The 19,941-nt window shown below is 49.3% G+C and overlaps 2 long non-coding RNA genes across 3 annotated transcripts in view; one reads left to right on the top strand and one right to left on the bottom strand.

The window, feature by feature from the left end:
• The first annotated feature begins 58 nt into the window (after nucleotides 1–58).
• Nucleotides 59–19,941, top strand: part of LOC145506799 (uncharacterized) — a 52,779-nt gene continuing 32,896 nt past the window's right edge. The window contains exons 1-2 of one of the 2 annotated variants that reach the window (XR_014054353.1): nucleotides 59–309; nucleotides 19,239–19,334. This is a non-coding gene — a long non-coding RNA (uncharacterized LOC145506799). Of the gene's footprint in view, nucleotides 310–17,026; nucleotides 17,835–19,238; nucleotides 19,335–19,941 lie in introns of those variants that run through there. The other variant, XR_014054356.1, reaches the window with a different exon arrangement.
• Nucleotides 15,508–16,574, bottom strand: LOC145521357 (uncharacterized). The gene is made up of 2 exons (XR_014065337.1): nucleotides 15,791–16,574; nucleotides 15,508–15,609 (listed from the first exon to the last, which is right to left on the bottom strand). It is a non-coding gene; the product is annotated as an uncharacterized LOC145521357 (long non-coding RNA).

Genomic DNA, 19,941 nt, shown 5'->3' with positions numbered 1-19,941 from the left:
CCCTGGCCACCGTGATTGGCTCAGGACTGGGGCTGTGACCAATCGGGGCCCAGGGCCGGACCTCAGGCTGGAATCAAGGGAGGAAGAGGAAGTGGAAGTTCCGCCAAAAGGGGTGTGGCCGGGTGAAGTCAGGCTACAGCGGTGGAAGCGGCGTGAGGTCAGCCTGGGGCAGTTGGTGGCTTTCCCGCGCCCGTCAGGGCAGAGCCGCCGGCCTGAGAATGAGGGCGCTGCTGAGCCCAGGGTCTGAGAGCGCCGGTTCCTGCCGTGGTCCCGGAGATCCACCTGAGACCTGAGCGAAGCCGTCTGCCGGTGAGTCCTCTCCTGCTTGTCTGTCAGCTTGTTTGCACCACGCTGGGTTTTCTGTCCAGCTGGCTAAGTGGAGACCCTGGAAATGCACGTGTGTGGGTTTTGGCTGGCTTCAGGGAAGAAATGCCAGAGGACACTGGGAGCCTCCAGTTTAATCTGGATTCAGGTCATATCTCTTGAAAGTGAAGTGAAGTTCCTCAGTCGTGTCCGACTCTTGCGACCCCATGGGCTCTACAGTCCATGGAATTCTCCAGGCCAGACTGCTGGAGTGGGTAGCCTTTCCCTTCCCCAGGGGATCTTCCCAGTCCAAGGATTGAACCCAGGTCTCCCGCATTGCAGGCAGATTCTTTACCAGCTGAGCCACAAGTGAAGCCCGAGAAGACTGGAGTGGGTAGCCTGTCCCTTCTGCAGCGGATCAGGATTCGCGACCCAGAAATCAAACCGGGGTCTCCTGCATGGCAGGAGGGTTCTTTACCAGCTGATCTATCAGGGAAGCCCAGGATCTCTTAAGGCCAGCTAGTCATTGATATGTCTTAAGGCAAGCTACTCATTGTAGGGTTCCCCTAATTAGTCTTCACAGGATTAAGGTAGCAACCTGCTAAGGTAGCAATCAATGTCCTTTTTCTAGAGGACAAAAGCGGGGCTCAAAGGAGGTAACAAAGCTACAGCAAGGAAGTGTGTACCTAGACAAAACCCCCAGGTCCTGCTGTTAGAACTCAGGGGAGCCATATGGTGTGGCTTGTCCATGTGACAGGGGCTAAGGCGCCCAGCCCACACTGGGTACTGTGGGGACCTGACTTGGTAACTGCCGTCTGGCAGCTCTGAGGCTGACAAAAGCAGTTTGCACTAAAGAGAGGAAGGACACCTCCCTTCATCCACCCCACCACACCCTCGGGGTACTGCCACACCCTGCCCCCTTTCTCTGGCTTTGTGAGGGAATGAGTCACGCTCATGTGACCACATTGGCTGTCCACTTTTCACGGGCTACCAACTGGAGCTGCTACAGGAGAGGCCAAGAGCCTTTGTCCCTGAGTACCTCTCTTTCCTTTGCACCGTGGGGGCCCTCCTCCACACTTGCACACCAGAGGCCTCCTCTGAGACACGCAGGGACCCTCCCTCAGTTTGCAACAGGTTGCCTCCATGCCTGTCCTTTCAATGCCTCCCTCGAAACTCAGAACCTAGCCCCTTTGTCTACTCGCGGCCCACCTGGCTGCCATGGGAGGGCCAGAGCTTACAATGAATCCCAAGCTCAGATCTGACAGGTGGGAATCTGTGTATAAAGGACCTGATTATTCACGCTGTACAGGCTGTAGTAGGCTCCAGGGATCCGTAACCAGGGCTTGGGCCATAGTGACTCCACAGCTGTTTTAATGCCTGCAGAGGGTTCTGCCTATAGTGGGGGTGGGGTGAGTCTCCTGAGGTTCTGAAGGCCAACTTTTTGCAGGTTCATGGTGCACAGAGAAGAGAAGGCGGAGTCCTTCCCTGGAGGTGGTCACAGCTCATGGATGAGCCAGACAGGCAGGCAGGGCACAATAGCACCTGAGCTGCCTTCATGAGGAAATGGTGTGAGGGCAGAGGAAGAGAAGCAGGTCTGCTCCCTCGTGTGGTGCCCAGGGCAGGTTGTCACCAGACTAAACACTTAACTATGGTGATGACCATCACTGCTGTCTGCAAAGGCTTTACACTGGCATGTGTCTTCATCTAGCGGTCAGGCCGTCTCTAAACTACACTGTCCATGGGCATGGCCTCTTCCTTGGAACTTGCCGTGTTTCGTCTTTTCCTTACTGAACATTCGTTTCCAAGAGGGTTTTTGGGCCACAAGATTGTTGAGTTTTCTCTAGCTTTGCCTCATGAGGAATGCTTTTCCGGTTGTTGGTGTGGTTTGTTTTTCCAGCTCTCTTTCTTGGCTTATTTTGTGAATTGGTTTCTGCCAGAGGAAGAGCTCAGAATTTGCCTTCTGGCTGAGATGTGACACTCACAGCAGCAACGCCTACCTGGATATTATGACCACATTTGCCGAAAGGGCTTTGTTATGCGGAAGACCCCTTGAAAGTACCTACCCTGTCCTTTCAGATACCCAAAGGCTATTTGCAATGAAATAGAAAACAATAACGCTCAACTTTAGTCTTACAATCTGTGGGGAGTCAGAAAAATCCCCTAGAGAAGGGAAACACTAGCCATTCCAGTATTCTCGCCTAGAGAATTCCATGGAGCGTGTAGTCCATGGAGTCGCAAAGAATCAGGCAAAATCTGATGACTGAACAACAACAATGAAGCTTCATCACTCATCAAACAGAGACAACAACAGTATTTACACAACTGTGTGCATGTTCAGTTGCTCCTTCGTGTCCACCTCTTTGCAGCCCTGTAGATTGTAGCCCCCAAGATCCTGTATCTGTGGATTTTTCAGGCAAGAATGCTGAAATGGTTTGTCATTTCCTCCTCCAGGGGATCTTCCCAGCCCAGGGATTGAACCCAAGTCTCCTGCATCTCCTACATTGGCTGGCGGGGTCTTTTCTGCTGAGCCACCTGGGAAACAAGTCATTACATCACTGGGTTATCCTAAAGTACTTAATGTAGAGTCTGGCTCTTGGGAAATTCTCACTGGTGATGTGAATATTCAGTCATCTATGATTATTGCTCATAGGATAATGGAATGGCCATGCTCACAAAAGGGAAAGAAGAGCCTTTCCAAGTCCAGTGAAATCCTTCGCCACACATATCTTTTTTAAAACTTGACTTTGAAATAAATACCAAACATAAAGACATTGGTTATGGCCACCAGAAAAGATGGAGTTGTACCAACAAGTGAGGATTCTTCTCCAAGTTCCAACATGCATGCGTTGTTTGCCTGGCACCACCCACACTTCTGTGACAGCAGCTGGGGGTCCTGCAGCTTAACTCAGTGTGGACACTGCCTATCTGCGGGTAGTGCCAGACCCCACAGGTTAAAGGCCCAACCCTATAAGACCCTTGCCCCACTTGAGACATCATTTGCAAGCCCAGATGGTCACCTACGCTCTGACCCACTGGCCACCCGTTCAGAGGTTCTAATGACTTTGGGTTCTATTAATTGGTAGAGTGGCTCACGGAACTCAGAGAAACATGTTGCCTACTAGATCACAGCTTTATTGTAAAAGGTACTAAACTCGGGAACAGCAGATGGAAGGGGATGCACAGGACAGAGTGTGTGTGGGGGAGGCACGGAACTTCACGCTCTCCAAGCCCCGCTTTCCCCAAATCCGCATGTGTTCATCAACCCAGAGCTGTCCAGACCCTGTTTGGTGGTTTTTCTGGAGGATTCATCACACAAGCACAATTGGTTAAATCACTGGCTGTTGGTGATTGCTTCGACAGGAAGCCCTTCTCGCGTTCCCAGACATGGTAGTGGGGAGGGACCGGAAGTTCCAATCCTCTAACCATGTGGTTAGTTCCCCTGGCAAAAAGCCGCCCCCCTTTGGAAAAGAGGCACTCTCTGAAAAGTCATCTCATTCACCTAACAAGAGACACCTTGACTGCTGTCCCCACTTAGGAAATTCCCCGAGTTTTAGGAGCTCTGTGTCAGGACTGGGGTACAAAGACCAAAAATGTATTTCTTCTTATGAATACAAGTCACAAGGTCACAGTGACCCCAAATTTCAGTGATAATTTGGTACTATAGCTTTAAAAGGTTTTCAGCAGTTGATTGGACCTTTTTTAAAAAAAAAATGTTGGGGCCACACCTCAAGACATGTGGGCATCTTAGTTCCCCAACCAAGGATTGAACCCACACTCCCTGCATTGGAAGGCAGAGTGTTGATCACTGGACCACCAGGGAAGCCCCTGATGGGCCCTTTTTTGATGAGAATGCTCCTGTGGTGTAAACTAAAGGGTTCAAGATTTCAAAAAGCTGGAGCTGAGCATGAGCCATCTTCTTATGCTATCTTTAGATCATAACCGACTTTTCCATGGCCCTTGCAAGCCTGAGCTTTCCCCTGAGATGAGTCAGGCCCCAAGCAGCCTGTTGCCTTCCCCTGCTCGAGACCAGAGTCTATTCGGGGGCCGCTGGGCGCAGGCAGCATGCAGGGTGTGCGCGGGTCCACGCCAGCGGGATTAGCGAGAGATGCCTGGGATGGCTCATTGCCGGGTGTGCTCTGATTACAAGAAGTGAGAGGGTTTGGGGAACAAGATAGCCTCGGAGAGAGCCCAGCCACACAACCTTGCCCACTGTGAAACAAAATTGTGCTGCTTCCCCAAGGAGAAAGAAATCCATGGACTCCTTTGAATAATCAACGACCCCCAAAAGATGAAGAGTCTTAAAGTGGGATTCCTCAGCCTTGGCGTTGCTGGCATTTGATATGTTGCAGCATTTGTAAATACAACCGAAAATGTCCCCAGATGTCACCAGTGTCCCCCGGACCCCAACATTGAGGGCCAGCTGGACAGGCTGGACCAGGAGCAGGGATGAATGAAATGAAAGTTGCTCAGTCATGTCCAACTCTTTGCAACCCCATGGACTATACAGTTCATGGAATTCTCCAGGTGAGAATAATGGAGTGGGTAGCCTTTCCCTTACCAGGGGATCTTCCCAATGCAGGCATCGAACCCAGGTCCCACATGGCAGGCGGATTCTTTAGCAGCTGAGCCCCAAGGGAGGCCCAAGGGAAGACCAGGAGCAGGGATGGGAGAATGCAAAAGGACAGTGAAGCAAGAGAAATGGGGGCAGAGAAGCAAGTCCGCCCTCCTGAGACGTCTGCTGGCCCGGTCATCTGCAGTTGTGACCAGGTCACGGGGGCTCAGAGGTGTGTGACCCCCTGTGCTCCCCCAGGGCCAGCGGGTGTGTGAGGCTGAGCTGCTCCGGGGGAAGCGTGGGCCTCAAGCCCCACACAGTTGTGCGGCGCGAGCCTTTCTCCCGAGTCAGGAGGTTTATTGTTGAGAAGACTTCCCGTGATGAACAGGGGAAGACCGGCCTGGCTGAAGTCGCGGTCAAGGGGTGGATCTTTTTTTGTTGTCGTTTGCTGTGAGGCTCAGGCATAAAAACTTTTATTAGAGAAGTCATGATTATGTATAGATGTGTGTAATTTTGATCTGATATTCAAATATTCAAATGTTTTCTCTTTTAGTTTCTCAGCTCAGTTCAGTTGCTCATTCGTGTCCAACTCTTTGTGACCCCATGAACAGCAGCACTCCAGGCCTCCCTGTCCATCACCAACTCCCAAAGTTTACCCAAACTCATGTCCGTTGAGTCAGTGATGCCACCTAAGCATCTCATCCTCTGTCGTCCTTTTCTCCTCCTGCCTTCAATCTTTCTCTACATCAGGGTCTTTCCAGTTGAGTCAGCTCTTCGCATCAGGTGGCCAAAATATTGGAGTTTCAGCTTCAACATCAGTCCTTCCAATGAATATTGAGGACTGATTTCCTTTAGGATGGGCTGTTGGATCTCCTTGCAGTCTAAGGGACTCTCAAGAGTCTTCTCCAAGACCACAGTCCAAAAGCATCAAGTCTTCTGCGCTCAGCTTTCTTTATAGTCCAACTCTCACATCCATACGTGAGTACTGGGAAAACCGCAGCCTTGACTAGATAGACCTTTGTTGACAAAGTAATGTCTCTGCTTTTTATTTTTTTAATCAGCTTACTCATTTTAGTTGGGGGCTAATTACTTTACAGTACTGTAGTGGTTTTTACCATACATTAACATGAATCAGCCATGGGTTTACGTGTGTTCCCCATCCTGAACCCCCCACCCACCTCCCTCCCCATCCCATCCCTCTGGGTCATCCCATTGCCCCAGCCCTGAGCATTTGTCTCATGCATCGAACCTGGAATGACGTTCTGTTTCACATATGATAATGTACATGTTTCAATGCTCTTCTCTCAGATCGTCCCACCCTCACCTTCTCCCTCAGAGTCCATAAGACTGTTCTATGCATCTGTGTCTCTTTTTCTGTCTCGCATATAGGGTTATCGTTACCATCTTTCAAATTCCATATATAGGCATTAGTATGCTGTATTGGTGCTTTTCTTTCTGGCTTACTTCACTGCGTATAATGGGCTCCAGTTTCATCCATCTCAATAGAACTGGTTCAAATGTATTCTTTCTAATGGCTGAGTAATATTCCATTGTGTATATGTAACACAGCTTCCTTATCCATTCGTCTTGTGATGGACATCTAGATTGCTTCCATGTCCTGGCTATTATAAACAGTGCTGCAGTGAACATTGGGGTACACGTGTCTCTTTCAATTCTGGTTTCCTCGGTGTGTATGCCCAGCAGTGGGATTGCTGGGTCATATGGCAGTTGTATTCTCAGTTGTTGAAGGAGTCTCCACACTGTTCTCCATAGTGGCTGTACTAGTTTGCATTCCCACCAACAGCGTAACACCCTCCAGCATTTATTGCTTGTAGACTTTTGGATAGCAGCCATTCTGACTGGCGTGAAATGGTACCTCATTGTGGTTTTCATTTGCATTTCTCTAATAATGAGTGATGTTGAGCATCTTTTCATGTGTTTGTTAGCCATCTGTATGTCTTCTTTGGAGAAATGTCTGTTTAGTTCTTTGGCCCACTTTTTGATTGGGTGGTTTATTTTTCTGGAATTGAACTGAGCTGGTAGATCTTAAGGACACAGAATATTGGGAGTCCCAGATGGGGCTTCTGATACTGACGACCACAACCTGGGGGCTGGGGGTGGGGGAGGCTTAAAACAATACTAATCGATTCTCTCCCAGTTCTGGGACCAGAAGTTTATTGTATTTTCTTTATTTTTATTAAATTAGGTTATTTATCTATCTTTTAACTTTACAATACTGTATTTGTTTTGCCATACATTGACATGAATCCACCATGGGTGTACATGTGTTCCCCTTCCGAAACCCCCCTCCCAGCCCCCTCCCCATCCCATCCCTCCAGGTCATCCCGGCGCACCGGCCCCGAGCACCCTGTATCATGCGTCGAACCTGGACTGGCGATTCGTTTCACATATGATAATTGACATGCATCAGTGCCATTCTCCCATATCATCCCACCCTCGCCCTCTCCCATAGAGTCCATGATACTGTTCTATATATCTGTGTCTCTTTTGTTGTCTTGCATACAGGGTTATCTTTCCTATTTACTAAATTCCAAGGCGTCAGCAGGACCGGGCCCCCCGACCCGGGCTCTGGGGGAGCGTCACTTCCAGCTCTTCCAGTTTCTGGGGCTCCAGGTGTTCTTGGGTTTGGGGCCACGTGCCCCCAGCCTCCGCTTCCTACTCACATGGCCTCCTCCTCTCTGTGTGTCCTTCCTCTTCTTATAAAGACACCCAGCATTCTGCATAAGGCCCAGCTAATCCTCTATAACCTTATCTAACTTGATTTCATCTGCAAAGACCCCATTTCCGAATAAAGCCCCCCTCGCAAATATGAGGAGTTGGGATGTGGGTGTCTCTTTTGGAGGGCACCATTCACCCATCCACAAAGCTGGGCCTTTACACATGAGCGGTTATCCCAGGAGTAGGGGGAGTTCACGCAGGACCCCTCGAAGTACAGCCATGGGTGGGGGAGGCATGGCTCGTGGTTGGAAGGCTGAGCGGGGCAGGTGGTCTGGTGGGAACCAAGCTTTGAGCTGGCTGCCTGGGTGCAGGGTCCCGGGGTGTGCATCGAAGCCCCTGAGGTCGTCCAGATGGCAGGTTCTGACTCAGCAGGTCCAGGTGGGCCCCACACTGCGCTTCTCACCTGCTCCCAGGGTGTATAAACTGCTGAGCCTGGTCCACGCTTGGAGGTGTGAGGAGCGTGCAGTCCTGTTTCCCAGGAGCCGTCAGAAACGTCCCCAAGGAAGGCCCCTCCCCAGTGTCCACTCAAGTCCCCGATCCCCTGTCCAGTGCCCCTGAGGTACCCCAGACAGAGGCCCGCACACCCCGCTGGGTGCCCCGGGCCAGGAACCCAGTGGAGGGGGAGGGGCGGGCCTGGAAGAAACGTGCTCATGGCTCCGTGTGTGGGGCGGATGGAGGCTGAGCCCGGCCGACGGGCTGTGCTCACAGGTGACCCACTGGCCCCCGCCCCCCGCCAGGCACTGTGGTCCCAGGGGAGCTCAGCTTGAAAACTGCTTCCCCAGCCACCCAGAGGAGGGGCCCTGGTTGTCAAATTAGGATCTGACAGCTTGATCCAGAAGACGGCCCCCGAAGTCAGTTTCACACATGAGGGTCCAGGAGGGGGTCATGTCAGAGACCCCTGGGACAGCAGATAGGATGGAAACGGTGGGGGAAGGTCCTGGAGGCAGGCAGCCCAGGCCTGCCTTCTGCAGGAGCACCTCTTCTGCCCACCCCCCACTCCTCTGTCCCTCTGATGGCGTTGGGATCTGAGCCAGGGATTCCAGGAAATGGAAAAGAGCAGCTTGTGCGCCAACATGTTTCCCTGTACCTGAAACCCATCAGCATTTTTCAAGTCCAACCTCAAAGCCAGGGCGTTATTGATGTCCTAGGAATGTCTTTGTAAGCCTCCCAGAGTGCGGGCGGACACCCGGGCTGGACTCGGGAATTGAGGCCCAGGGAGCAGGCCCGGAGGTCTGGCGTCTGAGGAGCCCCAGACTTTCTGTGCGAGGGAGGACTGAAAAGCCACTCTCTGGGGCTGCCTTTCCTGCCTCCAAGGACGATAGCCTCCCCTACCGCGTTTGGGCTGAGAGTCATCCTGGGCTGGGAAGCGCTGGCTGGGAGGTCATTTTTCAGAGGCCATTGCCCAGGGGGTCCCGCGCCCAGGGAGAGCTCCCACACTGCCTGGGAACGTCAAGGCGCCCTCCACACGGCTGTTCTGTCACGTTTGCTCTGTGGGAGGGAGCTCGCGAGACTAGGCCTGTCTGCACCGTGCTCGGCTCCTGCAGGGAGAACACCGTGGGCGCCCGCCTGGATCCCGGGCCTAGGGGCCCCAATCGGCATTTTTCTCCTGGGAAGGCCACACGCGGAGCGGCCCAGCAATGCCTTTGGAGCCATCCCGTGGCTGTTTGCTTTCGTCTGCCGGAGCTAGCTTTGCTCCCCTCAGCGGCGTTGGACAGGGCCGGGGTAGGCCCGCCACCCCTCGCCGGGGGCCCCTGGGAAGTGCGGGCTGGCCTTGGCCAGGGGACACCGGCATGGCACACGGACCTCTCCGCCATACTCACCTGGCCTCCTGCCCCATGGGAGGACGCGTTGCCCTAGCACTATCTTTGCAAGGCTCCCAGAGTGCAGGCAGTCACCCGGGCCTGACTCGCGAATTGAGACCCTGGGAGGAGGCCCGGAGGTCTGGGATCTGAGGAGCCCCACACTTGCTGGGCGAGGGAGGACTGAAAACCCACTCTGTCGGGCTGCCTTTCCGGCCTCCAAGGAAGATAGCCTCCCCTGCCAACTTCGGGCTGAGTGTCACCCCGGGCTGGGAAGCACTGGCTGGGAGGTCATTTTTCAGGGGCCATGGCCCCTGGGGCCCCGCGCCCAGGGAGGGCTCCCACACTGACCGGGAACTTCAAGGCACCCTCAAAAAGGCTGTTCTGTCACGTTTGCTCTGCAATACTAGGCCTGTCTGCACCGTGCTCGGCTCCTGCGGTGAGAACACCGTGGGCGCCCGCCTGCATCCCGGGACTTTCTCCTTAGGCTTTTAGTTACATCATTTTGCAAGAGGTACGGACTGACATATGCAACACTTAAAAAGACGTTAGTTGAAATTCTTGTTTTATATAAGGCCTGTGCTGATCTACAGATCTTCCTTGGTGGCTTGCTAAGTTGCTTCAGTCGTGTCCGACTCTGTGCGACCCCATGGACTGCAACCTACCAGGCTCCTCCGTCCATGAGATTTTCCAGGCAAGAGTACTGGAGTGGGGTGCCATTGCCTTCTCCGTCCTGGTGGCTTAGCGGTAAAGAAACTGCCTGCCAAGGAAGACACGCTGGCTTGATCCCTGGGCGGGGAGGATCCCTTGGAGAAGAAAATAGCAACCCATTCCAGTATTCTTGCCTGGGAAATCACATGGGCAGAGGAGCTTGGAGGCTACAGTCCATGGGGTCACAAAGAATCGGACATGAGTTAGCGACTAAAACAAACCACAGTGCTGATTTGTGAATACGATGGCCATGAGCCAGGTTCCCTAATTGTCTTCCTTTCCCTTTTCGTGTTGTTTCCAGATGGGGGAAATCAGGTCATTGGCAGGCATCCCCCTGGAGTGATTGCAGCGTCTCTGCTGGTGTTTCATTCAGCATTTGGAAAGATCTGGAAAGTCATCTGTCCCCCTTCCCTAGCCAACAAACCTCTGACAAATCTGTAGTCAGTTTCTTTCATGACTTGCCTGTAAGAAAGAATTGTTCTGATCCTTTAGAAGCAAGATTTTGCTACATTTGAGCAGTAGTTTTGGTAAAGGACTAATTTAGGGTTGCAAAAATATAGATGTCATCTATGTTTTGTCTCTGCCTCAGCATTACTGACTCATTCCTTTATGAGCCCAATTGATACAATAGTTTACAGAGATTCACAAGAATGCTAACATTTCCACTTAACAGAGGAAGACAAACGGGCTGATGCTGCTGTTTAGTCACCGAGTTGTGTCCTACTTTTTGTGACCCCAGGTACTGTAGCCCGCCAGGCTCCTCTGTCTATGGGATTCTCCAGGCAAGAATACTGGAGTGGATTGCCATGCCCTCCTCCAGGAGTTCTTCCTGATCCAGAAATCGAACATGCGCCTGCCTCATTGGCAGGTGAATTCTTTACCACTGAGCCATCAGGGAAGCCGAAAGCCATACTGGGACAGAGACAAATGCAAACAGCCCCCAAAGCAGCTCATTTCCTCTTTCCTCTTGGCAGCTCTGCACAGGGCCGGGTCGTGGATCTGAGTTTGCTCAAAAGAAGAGTCAAGTGACCCTGCCGCTGGGCTACGGAGGCCCCCCTTTCATGACAACCCCCTCACCCCAAGCATTTCTCTCATTTCTTCTTTGCTGACATGTCCCCCTCCGCCGCCGATCACACGTGGCAGTATATCACTGGGTGACCCGCTCTACCTTCATGGCGTGCCACAGCTCGTGGGCATCATATGAGGGTGGGGGGTACATGAGGCCAACCATGACGTCCTTGAAGTGATTGGAAAGCTTCTCCTTCAAGTCCCCAGCCAGGTCCTGTGCAGGGAAAGCAAGTACTTGCATTACACCACTTCCCAAGTTTGCGGGGAAAATGGGATAATTGCAGAAAGTCTTCTAGCAGGATTCCCTTCTCCTTGCCCCTTCACATAATAGCTAGTTTGGTTTGGATTCACACGTGTGTACATGGGTTACATGAAAGGATGGACTTGAGGGTTTGAAAATGAGTGATGTGGTCATACCTCCACGCCAGACGTCATCTGTATGGATATTCTAGTTACACAATCACAGAACCATGATCCTTCTTTAATCCCAACACAACCCCTCTTCTGAGCCTATAAATGACAGTTAAAATCTGAAAAGCTTAAAATAAATAAAAGTTGAAACTGAAAGCATTTCAGTAGGGAGTATAATAGTTTTGTGTGGAATTAATGAAATATTAGTCCTTAAAGAAAATATGCATTTTATCATTATAGCAGTGTCTTTTAGTAAAGAGTTCCGGTTATACTGTTGCCAAAAAGCTTGTGTAAATGAGTTAAGTAAGCAGTCTTGGAACTTTCTTCAAATAGTCACCTGCAAAAGAAAAACAAGCATGCTAGATTTTAGCCCTTGAAATACAGGTATAAAGGCGTGAAACTGATGGTTTTCCTTTAGTTTTCATTTCACTCATATAGAGTAGATGTTTAAAAACAAAAAATATGCACAATTTATGTTTTCTAGGGTTATAAAGACATCTGAAAGATTTTTTAAATGTACCATTTCTTGTTAAAATGTACAGTATATATTCAGTTATATGTTAAAATATGCAACAGTTTAGTTATGAGATGATTCACTAAGATAATTCAATAAGGCACAATAAGCTTTGTTACAGTACAAAACAAAATTGTCATAATTTTCATTTTATTTGCTATAATCTGGCAGTATATTTCCTGTGTTTCTTTTTTAGCAAAAAAGGCATCAGCCACAAGGTGTTAATTGGCAACACAGAGAATGTTTGCTCAGGTCAAGGCAGTTTGTCTAATGTCTGGAGTTGTGGCTGGTCTTGGAGTATATATAAGACTTATAAGATCGCCTCCTCATGGAGCTGGTATTCCAGTCAATTCCCTCATCTTTTGCCATCAACTGTTTCTAATTTCTGTAACAGACTGTCCTGGTGTGCTGTCAGGAGGCAGGCAAAAGCAATGATAAAGCCGTTGTGAACACATGAGCTTGTGAAGACTTTGTTCTCCTGCCCACATGAGCTCAGCACATCGTTTTGAAGGAAAGGCAGCAGTGGAGTCAGTGGGTTTTTATTTCTACTTTTTCTCAGACAAGATGGTAGGAGCTGGAGAAAAACAACACACAATCTCTGTTTTCAAGAGGATCCACATCCATAAACATCCCAGACATAATGCGAGTGAAAATGCGAGCTAATGCTTTGGAAGGCTCTGGTCATCATTTTTCACATCATAAGATCCTAAACAGTAGTTCAAGAGGGTTCTAAAAATTCAGGTAAGAGATGAGAATGGCCTTACAGGCCTAGGGACACAAGACAGTCAGACAAGAGAGAAGTTGCTTTGGGATGGGTGTTCAGAAGTCACTTCTGATAGTTAACTTTATTCACTTTTGCTGGGCCATTAACATTGTTCTAGATGTTTCTGTGAAGGTGTTTTTAGATGATTTACGTTTAAATCAGTGGACTTCAAGTCAAGCGAATTGCCCTTCACAGTGTGGGTGAGGCTCCTTCAGTCAGCTGAAGACTTTCCCTCAAGAGTTCTGCCAGCAGCTGGTCCTTGACACTGGGCTCCTACCCCCTCTGAGCCTCCAGTTGGCCTGCGTCTCGGCTGGCCTGCCCTGTGGATTGTGGCCTGTCCACCTCACAGTCATGTAGCTAATCCCTCACATCGCCCTCCTTCTCGGTGGCAGTGGGCATCCTTCTGACAGCGAGGACTTTGCATAGTCAGAACAGCATGAGGGTGACACGTTTCCTGCGGCACGGCTCATGACTTGTCTCTCGGGTGAGTTTACTCTCCCACTGCAGCAAAATCAACTGCGAACTAATAATAAAGATGGATCTGGGCAATCCCAGATACTTTATTTAGTGAACCTGAAAATGTAACACGTCACAATATGTGACATGCAGCTGAGACAGTGATTGAACATCCATTTTAGCTTTAAATATTTATATTAGAAGAGAAACAGGCAGTCAATGACCTAATCTTCCACCTCAAAACTAGAAAGAGAAGAATACATTAAATCCAGTATAAGAAGGGAGGAAATGACAGGGTGGAGTGCAGACTGTGATGGATTAATGTAACTGTATTACACATGTATGAAACATATATTCATATATTTTAAATTTTAAAAAAGGGAGGAAATGAGAATAAGATCATATTTCAATGAAATAGAAAATAAATACTTAAACTGTCAATGAAATCAAAACCTAATTTCTGAATGTTAATAAAATTCTAATTAGACTGAAAAGAAAAAAGAAAATGCAAAAATATTGGCAATGTAAGAGTAGCATATACATATAAAACAGAAAAAAAAGTTGCATACACAAATACTACAGATATTGAAGGAAAAAAGAATATTATGAACACATTTATACCACTATATATATTTTTAGTTGCAATATAATTTATTTACAATGTTGTGTTAGTTTCAGGTGATTCAGATATATATATATATATGTTTATATGTTCTTTCTCATAATCTATCTCTTAGGTTATTACAAAATATTGACTAAATTTCCCTGTGCTATACAGTAGGTCCTTGTTGTTTACCTATTTTATATATAGTGATGTGTTTATGTTAATCCCATCCTGCTAATTTATCCCCCCCTGTTCTCTGTGCGTGTGAGTCTGTTCTCCATGCGTGTGAGTCTATTCTCCGTGTGTGAGTCTATTTCTGGTTTGTAGATAAGTTCATTTGTGTCATATTTCAGATTCTACATATAAGTGATATCATACAGTGTCTGTCTTTCTCTATCTGACTGGTTTCACTAAGCGTAATGTTCTCTGGGTCTCTCTATGTTGCTGCAAGTGGCATGATGTCATTGCTGTTTATGGCTGAGCAATGTTCCATACGCATACCACAGACACATTCCACATCTTTATCCACTCCTCTGTCTATGGACACCTAGGTTGCTTCCACGTCCTGGCTATTGTGAACACTGGGGTGCGCGTGTCTTTTTGAATTATGCCATCATCATAAAGCCTGAAATACTCAGCACCTGTAGGTCATTCCTGTCACCTGGCTGCTGCATCCCTAGGGACCGCCTGTGGCTGTGTCACAGACAGGAGAGCAGAGCTGAGGCTCAGTTCCCTTCTGCACTCCTGATGGGAATAGGAATGGTGCAGCGTCTACGGAGAACAGCATGGAAGCTCCTCAGAAAACTAAACATACAACTACCATATGACCCTGCGATCCCACTCCTGGGCATATATCTGGAGAAAAAGATGAAGATACACCACTATAGTTGAAAATTTAGTTGAAAAGTATAAATTTGTTGACAGCCACATATTACCAAAATAGGACAAGGAGAATTTCCAACTCAATCTAAATTTCCTTATATTAACGAAAAACAAAACCAAACCAGATTCGCAAGTAATCCACCCTCTTTAATCTCTAGACCCAAGTGGAGTCACTTCATAATATCTATGACACATTTTAATGTAGAAGTAAAATCATCTCTACACAGTATTGTGTAGAAAGCAGAGGGTGAAAGAAGACTTCTCAATTTATGCAACTATTATTGTCCTAATACCCCAATAAAAAAAAAAAATTAAATCCAGTGCTGTGCCTCGGTTTAAAGGGCGGCAGATGGAAACGGTAGAATCAGCAACTCTTTGCGAGCCTTCCTCCGGCCCTCAGGGCAGCTGATTGTTTCTTTGACACTGCAGCTCCACCCCTGAGTTTATTGCACTGGATGAATGACCATATTACAGGAATGTTTGCCCCCCTCCCCAAGTCTGTCTCAGGCTTCTCAGGTGGCTCAGCGGTACAGAATCTTCCTGGCAATGCAGGAGAGGTGGGGTTGATGCCTGGGTCGAGAAAATGCCCCCGGAGAAGGAAGTGGCAACCCACTCCAGTCTTCTTGCCTGGGAAAGCCTAAGGACAGAGGAGCCTGGCGGGCTACAGTCCATGGGGTAGCAAAGAGTTGGACATGACTGAGCGACTAAACAACAAGAAACGGCTTTATCACAAATGTTGCCAAATTTGGCCGAGTGCTGAGTGGTCAGATGTGCAGAGTTTATGGTGTATACCCGGTATAAATGAACCTGTAACAAGTTGAAGAATGAAGGAATGAACGTGGGTGGAGAAAGCCCTGAAGTTACTGATTAAACGTAAAACATACAGGCAATGGCTTGGGCATGGCAAAATCCTCCATTTGATCTTCAGTCACTTCTGGGGTCCCTATCCCTCCCGAATATTCGTAACAGCATCTTCCCCTTACTTCACCTGTGATCGCTGTGGGCTCTGACCCGGAACACCTGCGCCGGTTCCACTGCCCGGTGAGGTTCGGTGCGGCCGCTAGATGGCGCTGGGGAGCTGCGCGCCGGAGCGCGGGGGTGCGCGGGTGCGTGTGTGCGCGTGGCTATAGCACACGGATTTGATAAGGGACCTAGAGGAAGCTGGAGCACTGCGGTGAAAAAGACTGCCGGTGGCGCCCGGGCGGGAGGTGGCCTGGGTTCAGCCCGGGCCGAGCGTCAGCTGCGAAGTGGGCGACTCACCTGTGTGCCCCGTCTGGTCTGTACAGTGAGGACGGCTCCCACCTCAGCGTTGAGCTTTCTAGACAATGTTTGCTCAGGTGAAGTCCTTAACATGTTTTCTGGCTGCTATGAGGCACTGAAAATGTCTTTTTTCCCAAAATATATTAGGTAATTTGCTGTAGGTTTAAAATGGTGGGTACTAGCTGTGTCCTCTCTCCCCTCTTTTTTCTCTCTCTCCACCTCATTAGTTGTCTGTTCCCTTATATATCTCACAGCCTTTCCAGTATCCAGTTGTCAGTGATTCCATGGTCTCTAACTTACGAATGCATCCCCAAATTGACGATTTCATGCCCAGTTACCGCTGCAGCCTCGGCCTTTCGTGGTCATCGCTCCTGCGGTCAGTGCCCAGGCCTCCAGAGCGCCCCGTTCTGCCCTCCCAGCGCACCTGGCAGGTGACCCTGGAACATGCACATCAGCTAGTCACTTCTCTGCAGAAAGGCCCTTCCCCACTCCAAACGCCAGGACGAATTACAGCTACGTTTGTGCAGCTCAGCTCAGAATACAGCAAAGATGCTGGTGTTCTGTGTGACGGTCTCCAGGGCGCTGGATGGGCCCGCGGTGGACACATCCCTGCCCTCACCTCCGGCCGCTGCCATCCCTGCTCCCTATCCGCTCCACCCCGCCGCCGGCTTCCTGCAGCTCCTGGGTCTGCAGGCCCCTCCCTCAGGGCCCCAGCTTCCCATTCCTGTCACCTGCATGTTCTTTTGTTGTCTGTGCTGGCTGCCTACTTCATAGAGCCTGCTCTCACCGTTGACAGTATGCCCCAGCCGCAGCACTGTTTCTCGCCCGGCTTGATCTTTTCTCCAGAGCACTAGTTCATTCTAACATGATACGCGTGCGTGTGTGTGTGTTGCTTCAGTCCTGTCTGACTCTTTGTGACCTACGGACTGTAGCCCGCCAGGCTTCCCTGTCCTTGGCATTTCCCAGGCAAGAATACTGGAGGGGGTTGCCCTTTCCTTCTCCAGGGGATCTTCCTGACCCAGGGATTGAACCCGCATCTCTGAAGTCTCCTGCATTGGCAGGCGGGTTCTTTGCCTCTAGCACCACCTGGGAAGCTCGCTGTAGTGGTGGCTTGTTTTTCAGGACATCAGAAGACAGTATTTTCATTAGGGAAAACAGATATTGAGTAACATGTTGAAGTAGCCAAACTTCTCAAGTTCAGAGCGGAGCCTTCACCTGCGTTGTCTAGTCAGTGTTTTAAATGCTCTCCGGAGGGACAGACACAGCGTTGCAGATGCAGTCTTCGCAGGGTGCCTTTCCGCAGCCTGCCTGCTGCTCTTTCCTGTTTGCCAAAGACTCGCCCCAAAGGGACTCCTTGGGCCTCACAGCCTGGGCCTAAACTAGGCTGATGAGTGGATGCCCTTCAAGTGGATCTATTGGAGCTGCAGGTGGGCCGTGTCGCAGCAGCTCCGACAGCTCCACTTCAACTAAGAGTGACATGGTGGTTCCCTTTTCTTTCTTCCTTTCACCTTTACCTAACTGTGTGCGCTCAGGGCAAGACACAGGATGGCCAGCACTCTGCTTGTTGGAATATGTTTATAACTTCTATCACTTTTCCTGCTGTTGTAAAAAAATACTTGCTCTTGAAGCCATGTTGTAGACCTGTACCAAGTGTGACTTAGAAGTTGTCTTAATTCTGCCCACCCCAATAGTCATCGTGTAAACCCTCGGGAAATTTTATGTTACATTAGAAAAACACTTGTGCAAACTGCTTTGTCACTGTGCAGTGCTAAGTAAATGTTTAAAAAACGTATTTACTTATATTGACATGTAGTTGATTTACAATGTTGTATTAGTTTCAAGTATAAAGCAGGGTGATCCGTTATAGGTTGCTGCAAGATATTCAATAGAGTTCCCTGTGCTATACAGTAAAAGTGATATCATACAGTGTCTGTCTTTCTCTATCTGACTGGTTTCACTAAGCGTAATGTTCTCTGGGTCTCTCTATGTTGCTGCAAGTGGCATGATGTCATTGCTGTTGTTGTTTATTTGTTGCCGGTGTTGTTTATCGGTTTTATTTACAGTGGGATCTATCTGTTAATCCCAGACTCCTAATTTATCCCCCGCACCTTTCCCCTTTGATACCATATGTTTGTTTTCTATGTCTGTGAGTCTGTTTCTGTTTTCTATGTAGATTCATCTGTATTACTTTTAAGGATTCTATGTTTAAGTGATATCATATGGTATTTCTCTTTCTCTGTTACTTCTTTTGGTATGATAATATCTCTGAGTCCATCCATGTTGCTCCAAATGGCATTATTTCATTTTTTTTATGGCTGAGCAATATTCCATTGTACATATGTACATATCACATCTTCTTTATCCATCCTTCTGTCATTGGACATTTAGGTTGTCTTAGATATAAAAGTCACGTCTATTGTATGCTGCTATGGACACTGGGATGCATGTAGCTTTTCAAATTAGAGTTTTCTCCAGATGTATGCCCAGGAGGGGGATCACTGGATCATATGATAACTGTTTTTTTAAGGAATCTCCATACTGCTCTGCATAGTGGCTGTGCCAGTTTGTATTCCAGAATATTACTTCAGGTGAATTTGCCTCCTCTAGGAACCACTGTCAGATTGCCCAGCCCTTCAGCTGGGACAGACCTCCTCAGCCCAGGGGCATCTTGGGTCCCAGGTTCCACTGTACTGGGGAGAACTGCTCTGGGTCAAGGTCTGGAGTGACCGCATCCCTTACGCTGACCAGTGTGTCAGCGGTGTTCCAAGGCTCCTCTCGTGTGTCTCGGGACTAGTGTCAGCAGCTCGTCTAACGTAAAGTATCAAATAGTAAGAAGTATTTGTGAAATGTGCCCAGAACTGTACCTTATTCAGCAGCTAAGAGAGTAATTTCTTCTCATCTTTCTTACTCATGTTCATAAAAATCAATGGTTGGCATACAGGAAATCTATCAGCTCTCCCACAGGAAGGGAAAGCTGGCCTTGTCCAGGTAGAAGAAGTCAATCTGAACGTGAGCAGTGGGGGTCAGGAAGCCATCCCCAAGGTCCAGCAAGCTGACTGGGGGGCAGCCAGAGGAAGAAATGAAGGAAAAGGGAAATTTAGGCAGTTTGTCGGTGGTTTTTTTTTCCCTGTTAAGTGTACCCTAATGGGATTTTTTTCCCTCCTTTTTATTTACAGGCAGAGTGGACTTCTGTGAATGCAGTTCCTGTTCTGTATCAGACCCTGGCTGGACCCGGTCCCTGACTCCAGGAGGTGAAGGCTGAGGGGCGGGAGGTAAGGTCAGTCCGCACACCTGGCGCGGAGGGAGGGGCAGAGAGCCAGGCCTGTGCGCTGGCAGCAGAGGATGTGGTGTAGAAGTCTCGGGGGTGTGTGTCTGGGGTGGCCTGAGTGTGTAGGTCCCGGGGAGAGTGCACGGAGCCCTGGCCGCTCAGTTTGCAGGCCTGCAGGGCCTCCTCTTGATGCAGTGGGCAGAGCAGGAGGTGGCCAGCCCAGCTTGAGGGTCAGAGTGCAGATGCTGCGGATTTGGTGAGAGGGGTGGGAGGATGGATTGAATTCGGTGCACAGATGGGTATTTTGCGGGGGGATCGAGATTAATGCTCTGGTATTAAAGCGGGACAGTAGAGTTTTAGGTTTGGACTCCTCCTGCCTTCAGTTTAGGGATAGCCAGGGTAAGGTCCTGGGGCAGCAGCTTGGGGCGGGGCACCATTTCCACATCCATCTGGATACCACGTGGCGATGCCCAAATCAGAACCGTGTGAGCCAGGGACCCGTAGCAGTAAAAGTGACTAGGAGACTGACTAACTGACCTGATGGGATCTGAGAGCCGAGGGGCCCCACTAGGCTCCTCTGAGGGTCCTCAAGCTCTCTGGAGGCCTGGGGC

The sequence above is a fragment of the Giraffa tippelskirchi genome, chromosome 1 (assembly GCF_054371585.1).
Source record: "Giraffa tippelskirchi isolate mGirTip1 chromosome 1, T2T-mGirTip1v1.2.pri, whole genome shotgun sequence".
NCBI classification, from domain to species: Eukaryota; Metazoa; Chordata; class Mammalia; order Artiodactyla; family Giraffidae; genus Giraffa; species Giraffa tippelskirchi.
Note: the sequence above shows the minus strand (reverse complement) of the source record. Positions and strands in the feature narration are given on the sequence as shown.